The 12,745-nt window shown below is 47.7% G+C and overlaps 1 pseudogene; it reads right to left on the bottom strand.

Moving 5' to 3' along the window:
- Positions 1 to 415: 415 nt before the first annotated feature.
- LOC122448409 overlaps positions 416 to 12,745 on the bottom strand; it is a 41,064-nt pseudogene continuing 28,734 nt past the window's right edge.

The raw sequence follows: 12,745 nt of genomic DNA on the forward strand, positions 1-12,745 counted from the left end.
AGACTCAGAGCTCACCTCTGTCGTAAACCTGGCTCCTCCTTTTACATAACGGGTCCTCCCTTGAGGTCGTGAATAAAACATCCTTGGAGTCCCCAGGCCTGGCTTATTTAAATGCATTCTCTTCTCTTCTATGAAAGAAATGGAGGGGAGAGCTGTCCTGGGTTGGTTAGCATGATATCACCTATCTGAAGGACAGAAATGAAGAGCTTGGAGTCACAAACAGGACAGAGGTGTGGGTGAGAGCACTGTATTTGGGGCATAGAATAGAAAAGGTTGCTTCCATAGGAATGAAACGAATCACTGACAGTGAGCAAAGCTTCAGATCTAGACGTGGGCATTGCTGGTGTCGGGTAGGGGGGGTGGTCACTGCTAGGCTCCTGGAGGAGGCAGTGGGGATGGGGGAGGGGGCCAGGCGCTAGTCCTTGCCAAGGATGCTCTTCAGGCTTCTCTGCATGACTTCGTCCAGCTCTTCCTCCAGCTCCTCCTTCTTGGACATGGCCAGTTTGGACTGGTGATCCCACACCACCTGGTCAATGTAGGGGGCACTCTGTGAGCTGTGCAGCATCAGCGTCCACTCCTTCAGCACCCCCTTCTGGGGTGCACTCCCCACGAAGCCCAGCTCCAGGGTCCAGGTGCCCCGGGCGTCCTCCCCCCAAGTGTGGGTGGTCATGAAAGGCCACTTGTCCAAGCCACCTTGGCAGTGGCGTCTCGGGGGCACTGGCTCAGCAGGATGGACTTGGTGCACACAGGGGACATCATGTTGATGTTCAGGTCCCCTCTCCTGGTCGCGTTGACCGTGACGACTGCTTGGACGTGCTCCAGATAGTGGACGAAGTTTTCCTTCCCCTCGCATGCGTCGGTCGTGAGTGTCAGCACCAGCTTGCCAGTGGTCAGAATTTTCCTGAGGGCAGAGTGGCGAGGAGACACAGTGAGAGGTGGGGACACTATCCCAGGTTTTTTTTTTTTTTTTTTAATTTTTGACTGCATCCAGGGGCATATGGGACCTTTGCTCCCCCACCAAAGATCGAACCCATGTCCCCTGCATTGGAAGTCAGAGTCTTGATCACAGGACTGCTGGAGGATTCTTATCCCAGGGGTTTTGAAGGCCACTCTGGGGAGCGGGGAGAGCACGGACTCTGGGGTTTATTATTATACCAGCTGTGTGACCCTGAGAATGTCACTTGCAGTCTCTAATCTGTTTGGACGGGGGATGCAGCTGATGCAGTTGACCCCCTTCCCACTTCTCCTAGGTCTCTGCTGGGTTCTCTTGCAGCTGAGGCCCCTGTGGACCCTGATGGCAAAATGTCAGGGATTTGATCCGGAAGGAAAAACCCTAACCAATGATTGACAGGAGGATGTGAGTCAATACAGCCTGGGTTCCTCACTGCTGGCGGGAACAACTCTGTGTCCCCGGTGGGGTTGAGCCTAGTTGCCCGGGGCAGCTAGACGCCAGTCAGCGCATCCTCTGTGTCTTCTCTATTGGGTTGCTCTCTCTCCCTGCCTACATCGCCTCCTCCTCACCTGTGTCTCCTGAGATCATCTTTCAGAAAAAAAACTGTCAGCACCCACGTCCCACTAGGGCAACTGAGAGTGGGACGGGAGCTCAGATGTCTTTCTTTTACAGCACTCAGTACTTTGATAAAGATAAATCATTGCTGAAATGATTGTTATGACTATCGTAACAATATGATTGCAGCTCAGAAGTGACTGGTCATGGCCACACCTGACTGGTATGAGGTTGAGCACACTCTCCCCTCTCTACTGAGCTTCTGCTATTCAGGTCAAGTGTTAATGTTGATTTCCAAATTCACTTAAAATCCAGAGTTTGCCACAGCCTTCAGGGGCTTCCCTGGTGGTTCAGATGATAAAGAATCTGCCTGCAATGCGGGAGACCCAGGTTCAATCCTTGGGTGGGGAAGATCCTTTGGAGCAGAGAATGGCAACCGACTCCAGTATTCTTGCCTGGGGCCATGGACAGAGGAACCTGGTAGGCTACAGTCCATGGGGTTGCAAAAAGTCTGACAAGACTGAGCAACTAATACTTTGCTCAAGGAGCTGAGTGGGCAGGGGAGGGTGGGGGCTGAGCTGGACTGGGTGCTCTGGGAACATGATGGTGGCGGGGTGGGCCAGGCTGCCTCTGCTCACTGACTTGGATGGTCCAGTGCAGATGACTCACAGCCAGTTCTATTCTTCCCTTTTATTTTAGTCAAGCACCCTTCACGGACTCTCCTGATAAAGTCTCTTTAGAAAATTGCTTTTTGAGCTGACTGCTTCTCCGAGAAGATGAGCGCTGAGGAGACTCATAAACTTGACAGTTGCCACTCAGCGGCTCCCAGCCCGTTTCTGTGCAGCCCGGGGTAGACTTGGCCGCTGCCAGGGGGCCGTGGAGCCCTGCAGCTGGCCCATGAGAAGCTGGATTCCTGGCACTAAGGGCTGCTTCTGCCAGAGGCCCAGCCGGCCTGGGCGCTGCCATTGGAGCCTCCCTGCCCAGCCTCTGAGCTCTTCCAGCATGGCATCTGCCCCAGACCTTGCTCATCAGCACCTGAGATCAAGTTCAGGTGGGCGGTGGGTGAGGGGGCAGAGGGCACCCAGGAGACCAGAGCCCTTCCATCAAGGCCCAACCTCCCTCACCCCAAATTTCCCTGACTGGTCTGACCGCCCTATTGCCTATCACCACTGTTTAGACGCCTTCCTTGTGCCCGGAGAAGCTGGCTGAATAGTCATTCATTCATTCATTCCACAAATATTGATCCCATGACTGCTAAGTTCTAGGCCCTGAAGACACACCAGCAAATGGGACAGGCTAGGTTCCTGTTCTCGGGGAGCCCAGCTGAATTAGTTCTGAAAGTGCTCTCGAGGGAGGGGCTATATACATATAGTTATGACTGCCTCGGGGCTTCCCTGCTGGCTCAGATGGTAAAGAACCTGTCTGCAATGCAGGAAACATGGGTTTGATTCCTTGGTGAAGGGAATGGCAACCCACTCTAGTATTCTTGCCTGGAGAATTCCATGGACACAGGAGCCTGGCAGGCTACAGTCCATGGGCTCTCAAAGAGTCAGACACCACTGAGTGACTAACATTTTCACTTTTCATGACTGACTTGCTTTGTTGTATGGCAGAAACCTACATGACATTGTACAGGATATATTCTCCAATTAAATAAATTAAAAAAAAAAAAAAAAGAGCTCTCAACTTTCCTTTCATTGAAATAATGCTTCTGAGACCACCCACAAAATTCAGTCTTCTGGACCTTATTCAAAATCTCAGAAATGAGAACCTCTGAGGAGTGGGGCCTTGAGAGATATATTTTTACACACAAACCAACACATTTGTATGTACTTTCTTCTTCTATTATTTGGGCACACTATGTGTCTTGTGGGATGTTAGTTCCCCAATCAGTGATCAAAACTGGGTTCCCTGCAGTGGAAGCACCAAGTTCTAACCACTGGATCACCAGAGAAGTCCCTCCCTTTTTTTTCTAAGAAATTTCTATATATTTTAAAGTTTAAAGTTGCTGTCATAGTATATGTGTACATGTGCATTTTGCTGAGAATAAAACTGTCACAACAGAAGATCATTTGGGAAATGTAAATTCTTGATGAATTTGTATAAAACCCTGTAAGAAACATATAGGCAAGAACATCTACATATATAGTGAGAGGAATTTAACTTGATCAACTGAAACACAATAAAATACTTTTCCAGATTAAAAAAAATAATGCTGCTAACACTAGGTAAGCTCCCAGCTGGGGTGAGCCGCTGTGACGGTCACACTTCAGGGCTTCAGATTCCTTAACTAACATGAGGGCATCAGACGGCCTATTTCCAGTGTTGCCTCTGGCTCCAAATTCCAACAAGTATCTGGATTAGGACAGAGTGCTAAGTGCACTTGGAACTAGGAAGGAAACGGTCATTCCTCCTGGCATACATTCTCCATCTCCCTTCCCCATCCCCCCCAAAAGCACAGAGCATGAGGATCAACAGAAAGCCAGTCTTCCTGTCCACGGCCATTGTGGAGAACAAGGTCTGATGTCAGCACAAACCACGACTAAGCGGAGTCCCAGAGCTCCTTCTCCTCAATACTGTGGTTGTACCACCTTTCTGCTAATTGGGAACGTAAGCCAAGATGCAGCTAACTACATCCTGCTCTCGTCACACTGCCCACAGCCCCCACCTGCTGTGGCCCAGAGCCTGCAAAGGCACAGATGCTGTAAGGCTTCCCCTTAGCAAAGTCCCTCTTTGTAAATCTCTCCCTCTTGGCAATAAGGGATGGAAGTTCCAGGCCCCAGGGCTCTGGAGATTGGATACTCTGAAACTGACTAATGATACAGCTCTGCCTGGAAGCTGTCTGTCCCCGAATCAAATCCAGGGCGTCTCAGAAGGCCACAGAGAGGCATCACAGTGCGGTGGTGGCATCTTCAGTGTATTTTCCACGACTAGCAGCAGAGCTTACTGTGCCCACTTACTCCAGGTCCTGCACAGAGCCGCCCACACAGTGGAACCTCTCAGGCACTGTCTTCCAGTCTTTGGCCATCTTCACCATGGCACCTGTGTCTAGGACCCCGTAGCCAAAGAGGTGATCAAACTCCAGGCCAACCCAGTTCCTCCACCACTGATGGACCTCGTTGTGAAGCTGGTTCTGCTTGGAGGTGAGCACAGTCAGATGCTGCATGTCTCTCCAGATCAGACCCAGGCTGTGGACCGGAGGCAGGGCGTTTGAGGACAAGGGCATGGGACAGGGATGAAGGGAAGGAAAAAGAGACACAATGACTAAGATAGCACCTAGACCTCCAGTAAGATTTTGGAACATCTATGAACCCCCGAGTCAAGGGAGGATTATTCATGCATTATTTATAACATAGGTATAGCTGTACATCAATTAAAAGTCTTGCCTTTCTTACTTAAATATATTTCAAATGCAAAAACTGACACACACTGGGATGGCTAAAATGAAAAAGGCAGACAATACCAAGTGTTGACAAAGATGAAGGACAACTGAGTACTCTGCAGATGGGAGTATAAATTACTGCAAACACTTTGGAAAACAGTTTGACTCTTATCTTCTTCTGATGTTGCCCAAGTGCTTAAGCTGTGGCCCAGAAGTTCCATTTCTAGGCGTGTAGCCAACAAAAATGTGTGTATATATTCACCAGACATATACGTACTGGAAATGTCCATAAGCCCAAACTATGAAGCCCCCAAATGCCCATCCACAGTAAAGTGGATAAGCCAACTGAGATGTATTTATTGGACGTGGAACACTGCACTGCAGTGAGAATGAAACATAGCTACTCAGAATAACTGGGATGAAGAGAATGCTGACCCAAAGAAGTCAGACACAGAGGAGAACAAACTGTATGATTCCAGTCACTTAAAGTGGAAACACAGGCACAGCCACTGCGTGCTGTCAGAAGCCAGGCTGGTGGTGGGTCTCGGGCAGGCGGTGCTGGAGGGACACGGAGGCTGCTGGGCGCGCGCTGAGCTCTGTTTCCGGGTCTGAGTGTTGGCCGCGTGGAACCGTTCCGTTTGGGAACACGGGCTGGCAGTTCTTCAAGAGCAGAGACAACAGCCACAATAGCTGGCTCCCCAGGGTCCAGGACGGCCCTCCTCGGCACTCTCTTCATTCAGCAAATAAACAAGTTGGCTTGCAGAGGTGTCTCTGGAAGTTAGTGTCCACTATTACTCAATGTCTGTGTTTTTCAAAGTCTCAGTCATGACCCATTTGTGGGCTAGAAGGTTGACTGCATGGGCTGTGTATCTGGGTTGCACAGTAAAATCATTTGTGGGACATTTAAGACCAAACCGCTCCAGCCTCATCTCAGATTAAGTAAATCGGAATCTCTGGGAGGGGGACCCAGGCTTGGGAAATTGTTAACACTTCTCAGGTCATTCCAGGAGACAGCTGAGGTTGAGAAGTAGGTTCTTTATGAATGAAGCGGTCAAGAGTGGAAGAGAACAGAAAAGAATAACAGTGTGACTGTAAAATGGGGAAAGTGTGTGTGTGTTATGTGTTGGGTTGGAATGCAAAATGTATTTCTCACTGAGAGTCATGGTCAAAAAAGTTGTAAAAATTTTGCACTACAGTTCTCCTCAGAATCAAATGATTCAAAGAAAATCACTCATTTGAAAAAATCTCATATGGGCAGGTTTCATTGGTTCAAAACTTTGAATGAGGGTCAGAAGATGCTAGTGATTCATATGCTCTTGAAATATAGACTTTCAGTTTTTAAGGAGAAAGTTTCAAGGAAAGTCAATGCTTATTTGAGAAATTTAAGAACATATTTATTTAGGACATATGGTCCCCTGGACATACAGACTAGGTGAACAGTGTGAAATTTCCTGACATTAATTGTGGCTGAAAGCTCAGTGTTTTGGTAGAACAGGATTCTGAATCATTTAACCCAAAAGTGTTGATAAATGAGGATCTGCTAACTTCAAGGTGATCAGAAGGCTAGCTGGCAGGTGGAGTAGCTCTCACCTTTGCAAGGGGTTTTGCCACAATAATGTGCTATGCTTCCTGAAGGACCTCCATGGATTTACTCTCATGGGGCCCGTGAAAGAGAAAGAGTGTGTCAGAATGAGGATGTTCTCATTTCTAAACTAAATCAGAGCAAGGTCCATAGTCCAGCATCAGAATTTGTGACACTGGTTGAACAACCATTTGCTTATGCCTGAAAAGTAACACTGAGTCTCTCCTAGTTTTATATTCTGAGCAACTTCTGAATTGATCAAAGACATGCATATGTGCTAAGTCTCTTCAGTCATATCTGACTCTTTGTGACCTCAGGCTCCTCTGTCCATGGGATTCTCCAGGCAACAATACTGGAGTGGGTTGCAATGCCCTTCTCCAGGGGATCTTCCCAACCTAGGGATCGAACCCACATCTTATGATTCCTGCATTGGCAGGCGGGTTCTTTATCACTAGCACCACCTGGGAAGGCCTGACAGAAGACAGTGTGTTAGTGTTAGTAGTCCAGTTGTGTCCAGCTCTTTGCAACCCCATGGCCTGAAGCCTGCCAGGCTCCTCTGTCCATGGAATTCTTCAGGCAAGAATACTGGAGTGGTCTGCTATTCCCTTCTCCAGGGGATCTTCCCAACCAAGGGATCGAACCTGGGTCTCCTGCATTGCAGGCAGACCCTTTCCTGTCTGAGCCACCAGGGAAGCCCCATTGTGTAAAGCAGGGATCTCACAACCTGCTTCAAGCTTTAATCCTACTACGGCAGCTCAAGGGTTGTAGGTGACACCTATTAACTAACACAAAATAAATGTACAGAATATCTACAGTATGGAAATCACTCTGTTCAGTGTTAAAAGCAAGGAATAGGTCATGCTCTTAAATAGTTTATATAAGAGTTGGGAAAGTAAGACAGATCTATGGAAAAGCACTGCACAGTCAAGTGATTCTATGAACATCTATTGAGTGTGTATCATGTCCAGGCTCTACACTAGTTCTGAGCAGGCTGTGGGAAGGTCCCAGAGCCTGCAGTCCAGGAGGCAGACAGACAGCTCAATATTTAAACAGGGGGGAGCCGAGCTCCCTCCCTGTCATGCCAAGGGAGTCAGCAATGGGGACCTGGAGTTATCCCAAGGAGAGCATCTCACAGAATGTGGACCAGCATCAGAACCACGTGGGGACCCATGACAAACATGGACTCCTGGTCTCAACCTCAGGTCTCTGGCATCGGACCTCCTGGAGGCTGTGGGCCTGAGGATGCACACTTAGGACTGTGCCCAGGTGATGCTTCTGCACACAGGGTTTGAGAACACGGGTCTGAGACGGCGGTTCACAACCTCAGCTGCACGTGTGGACAGCATGAACACAACGATGACGTCAGACAGGACCCAGAATTGTTGCTTCCACAGACCTGTCCATACCTCTGCCAAAGGCTTGAAGGATCCAGAGGCGGGAGAAGGCAAGTATTATGCAGGTGATAAACTTTAAAAATCACAGGAGGTCCAGAGCCCCGAGTGTCAGGGAGAGAGAGCTGGGGACTGAGGCAGGAGAGAACCACACTTTAGGAAGTCAGAATTTTATCTGAGGAATAGATACGAAGGCAGAGGCACTTGAGCTGGTCTTTAGAAACATTATCCAAAGAAGGAATTAAGACGTGTGGGATTGGAAGGCAGTAATATTTAACAGCAGTATGGAGGAATCTCTCAGACATAATGCTGAACCAAAATGCCCATACTGATACTTAGGTGATGGTCTATTTCCTGATTTGGGTGCTGGTTACATTGATGTTTAAGGCTTCCCTGGTTGCTCAGATGGTAAAGAATCTCCCTGCAATGTGGGAGATCTGTGTTCGATCCTTGGGTGGGCAAGATCCCCTAGAGAAGGAAATGGCTACCCACTCCAGTATTCTTGCCTGGAGAATCCCATGGACAGAGGAGCCTGGTGGGCTACAGTCCGTGGGGTCTCAAAGAGTTAGATGCAACTGAGTGACTAACACCAATATTACATGGATGTGTTAACTTTATAAGAAGTCTTTGAGCTGTCCCTAACATGTGTACACTTGTCTCTATGCCTATTATACTTTGATGGGGCTTACATGACAAAATCCATCCTTGGAAGGTCACTTTCAGAAACACTGTTCTAGCCTAGAACGTGGGCTGCTTTACTGTGGATGATTCTCCTGGGCCAGAAGTTTGCCTCCTTATGACCCCCTCAGACCTGGCTTGGCCCTCTAGAACCCCACAGAAAGTCTGGAGTAATGGAGAAAACCCCACATATGGGAAGGTAACTGTGTATGTGTGTGCTAAGTCGCTTCAGTCATGTCCAACTCTGTGTGACCCTGTGGACTGCAGCCCTCCAGACTCCTCTACCCAAGGGATTCTCCACGCAAGAATATTGGAGTGGGTTGCCATTTCCTTCTCCAGGGGATCTTCCTGAGTCTGGGATCAAACCTGCGTCTCTTACATCTCCTGCATTGGCAGACGGGTTCTTTACCACTAGCACCACCTAACCTCCACTAGAGATATCCTGCGAAACTTCTCTAATATTGGACTCCCTGGGAAATATGAGCAATGATCCCTGGGGAATCAAGAAAGTGTTTTCAAGCATTTGGCAGAAAAGCATTTTATGAGATTAAACAACAAGGTGATGACTAATCAGGACAGAAGAATTGGTTCCCTTTGTTCCCTGGAGCCACAGGGATGGTCCTTCTACCTCTTTCATGGTCCTGATGGGCGGATGTTTTAGACAGGATAATTTGTTTACTGCATTCAGGTTGCTTTGGAAAAGCTTTCTGGTTGGCCCTCAGAGTGGGAAACAGCCCTGACTGCTGCCACATATGTCCCCAACGACTCCCAGGTGCCTCGTCTGAACACAAAGAGAGGTGAGCTGCAGAAAGTGTTCACAAAGAGAGCTTCCTCCCTCTGGGCTCTCTCCCGGGGCTATTTCATGCTGATCAGAGGTTTTAACTCCTGGTTTTGTTGTTGTTCAATCGCTCAGTGGTGTCCGACTCTTCACGACCCCATGGATTGCAGCATGCCAGGCTGCCCTGTCCTTCACCATCTCTGGGAGTTTGCTCAAACCTATGTCCATTGAGTCAGTGATGCCATCCAACCATCTCATCCTCTGTCACCCCCTTCTCCTCCCGCCCTCAATCTTTCCCAGCATCAAGATCTTTTTCAATGAGTCAGCTCTTCAAATCAGGTGGCCAAAGTATTGGAGCTTCAGCTTCATCTTCCCAATGAACATTGGAGCACTTTTGCCCACTGAAAAGCCTTGGACTTTACCACCCCAGGAAGGGTTTATGCAGCCCGGCTCCCTTGCCTTGATTTGGAATAAACTCTGAGGCATGATTTACACTCTAGAACTCCCCCTGGGGTCAGGCTGAGGCCAGAACCTCTGGAATCACATCCTTGATCAGATCCTTTCCCATCTCTAACCTGCTTCCTCTCTTTCCCAGTGGTCTCTGCTGGGAACACATTCTTAATGAATCACACCAAACTCTAATCTCAGGGTGTGTTTCCAACCCAGGTGGCTGGTGTTCTGAGAAATTTGAGGACTGGCTTCCAAGATGGGCTTGAACCACCTCCTACCGGGTATCACTTTCCCCCCTGTTTATGGCAAGAGAGTGCTCAGTTGATGACCACTGCTCCAAAATGAAGTATGCCTAAACAGTGCCTGCATTCTTTTCTGTGAGGAAAGCTGCGAGTGTGGTAAAGAATGAGGAATAATTGGTGCAGAGCCCATGAATCTGTTGAAAGTTCCAGCAGCCTGTTCCAGCACTTTGATTGATCTAGATGTCACTTTGTTGGCATATAGGTAGCTTAGTGGCAAAGAACTAGCCTGCTAATTCAGGAGACATAAGAGATGTGAGTTTGATCCCTGGGTCGGGAAGATCCCCTGTATTCTTGCTTGAAGGATCCCAGGGACAGAGGAGCCTGGTGGGCTAAGTTGTTGGCATATACACCTGGGCAGGTGACTTTTTGCTTGCCAGAATCCAGGGAGACTTTGAGTTGAGTTCTGCCCTCTTCAATTTAAGAGGAGACCAAAAACTCCTTCTTGTTCCCTGTCCTCTGTGAGACTGTGGCAGGAGCAGCCTCCTTATCTGCTCCCATCTAGAGTGAACGAGACCAACTCAGACTCTAAGACCCAACAGGTCCTGAGGAGAACAGTTTCATTTTTAGGAAATGCACATAATATATAAGTTTTTTTTTTTTTTTTGTCTTGGTGCTTAATAGGAAGAGAGTGTCCATCTCTTCTTTCTTAAATTTTCCACCTGAGTTTTGTTAACAGAATCAAAGTTTGGCTTCGCTCAAAGACAGAAATCATTCCCAATTTGGGGCTTTATCTGTAAAAGGAGGATAATGATGCCTTTTTCTGCTTAAAGGCATAGGGGTTGGACTAGATAATCTTTTGAAGTCCTTCCCTATTCAGGGAATCAGCTCTTACCTCCTTTGCAAGTCAGAAAATGCACTGCATCTGTGGAGAGTCAAGCAGGGATGCCTGAAGATTGATGCTAGAAGCTCTGGTTGCCCAACAACAGCTGACAGGGATGGGAACTCAACTTCCCTTCCCCAGGAGCCAGAATCCAACTTCTTACAAGTTGCTGGTTCTGTATTCTCTGATAATTCCTTGCATAGTGGGCATCTGCACTTATACCACATGGATGTTGCCTGAAGCCACAAGTTCATTGCTCAAACCAAAGGTGAGTCTCTGGTTTGCACTAAGCCAGGGGAGCAGGTGGGCAGGGACCTCTGCTGATGCTCAAATCCAAGGTGGGTCCAGCAGCAGTGATGTGTGGCCTCTCCATGGGATGGTGAGAACAGAGAGGGTGGGCTCCTCTCACTGGTAGCTGGAAGGTAGCAGCAAAGCCCATTTCTTGGACTACACTGTGTGACTTTGCCCACATTGTCTCATTATTAAAGTGAGTTCATCATAGAAGTTAACAAATCTGGAGCAAGAGCATCCTGTTTCCACCACATGTTCTGAAAACCTTGCTAGATAACCAGCTTGGCAATGATCTTCTTTCATTTAGCTGATTGGGAATATTATTAGAGTGAAACGGCCATGAAACCCACAGATGAAAGAAAATATCCATGTACCCCCATGTGTGGTTGGGTGTTGGGCTCTTGTGCTCTCTCAGGGATGTAATTTTGTGGGATGTGTGTGTGTGTGTTTCATTAGCAATGCCTGCCAGAGTTCATTGGCCCTGACTTTTTACTGACTCTCACACCCACTTTTGCCTCCATGGACACTTGGTGTTGGGTTGGGATACTTGTGTTAGTTCACCCTGTGGAGCTGGCTCTTGGTCCCGAGCTGCAGACACACTTAGCCTCTAAAGCCAGTGCGAACACTCCAGCTGCTTCAGGAGCAGCCGCGGATGTTCCAGAATGCCTGAGGGTGCAGTTGCCATATAAATCTGGGGTTGCCTGGATGGGAAAAGAGTGAGGAATAAGTGAAGAAACCCCACTGCTTTAAACCCAAAACAACACAAAGCAGAGGATCTTCTGTTTCTTTTACTTAAAGTCTGCCTTGTTCTGAAGACGATTTAGATAGAGTTAAGAATAAGCTTAGCACTCATGTATCTATTTTGCCAGACATTTTATCTGAGCTTCCTAGTAGCCTATGCAAAAAGGGAAACACAATCAGTTATAGTGTCCATAAGATACAAGCAAGTCAACTGTTTAGAGAGGCAACTCAGCAGCTATTCTAATAAAGAGATATTTATTTTCTGGACCCTAAAAGGAAACATTATAGGTGGAAAGTGACAAGCCAATGCCACCACCATAGTTAAAGCAATGCTGGGGTTTGTTACACTGAGATTAGCTCAGAAAGCTCAGGGCCATTTCATCAACAATCTCTTTTCCCTTCAGGAAAAATGGGTGGCATTCCCAAAGAGGAAAAATGAAACAAGTTCAGCTAAAGTTTACCTAGAAGGACAGCCATTAAAGAGAAAATGTTACATTCTCTACATCTAAAATCCACCAAGAGATTCTGGAACACAGTGAAAAAGACAATTGCTACATCAGTGATCACTCCAAGACTCTTCTTAGTGGGGAGGCTGATAAGCTGTTTTAAAGGATGAAAGAGAAAATCCTCATCTTCAATGTTTGTGAGAGACAGGGTTTTCATTGTTTTATAAACCATGAGAATACTCATTTCTCCTGTTTTTCTGTAGGCTCCTTGAGTGGGTCTATTATTTTGGGGAACAAAGCATCAGGGAGGTTTAACATCATCTCCTGGGGAAAGTGACTGTATTCAAAGAGAATTCGGTGCCCCTCCTCAGCTGTAG

Source organism: Cervus canadensis, chromosome 10 (assembly GCF_019320065.1).
Source record: "Cervus canadensis isolate Bull #8, Minnesota chromosome 10, ASM1932006v1, whole genome shotgun sequence".
In the NCBI taxonomy this organism is placed as follows: Eukaryota; Metazoa; Chordata; class Mammalia; order Artiodactyla; family Cervidae; genus Cervus; species Cervus canadensis.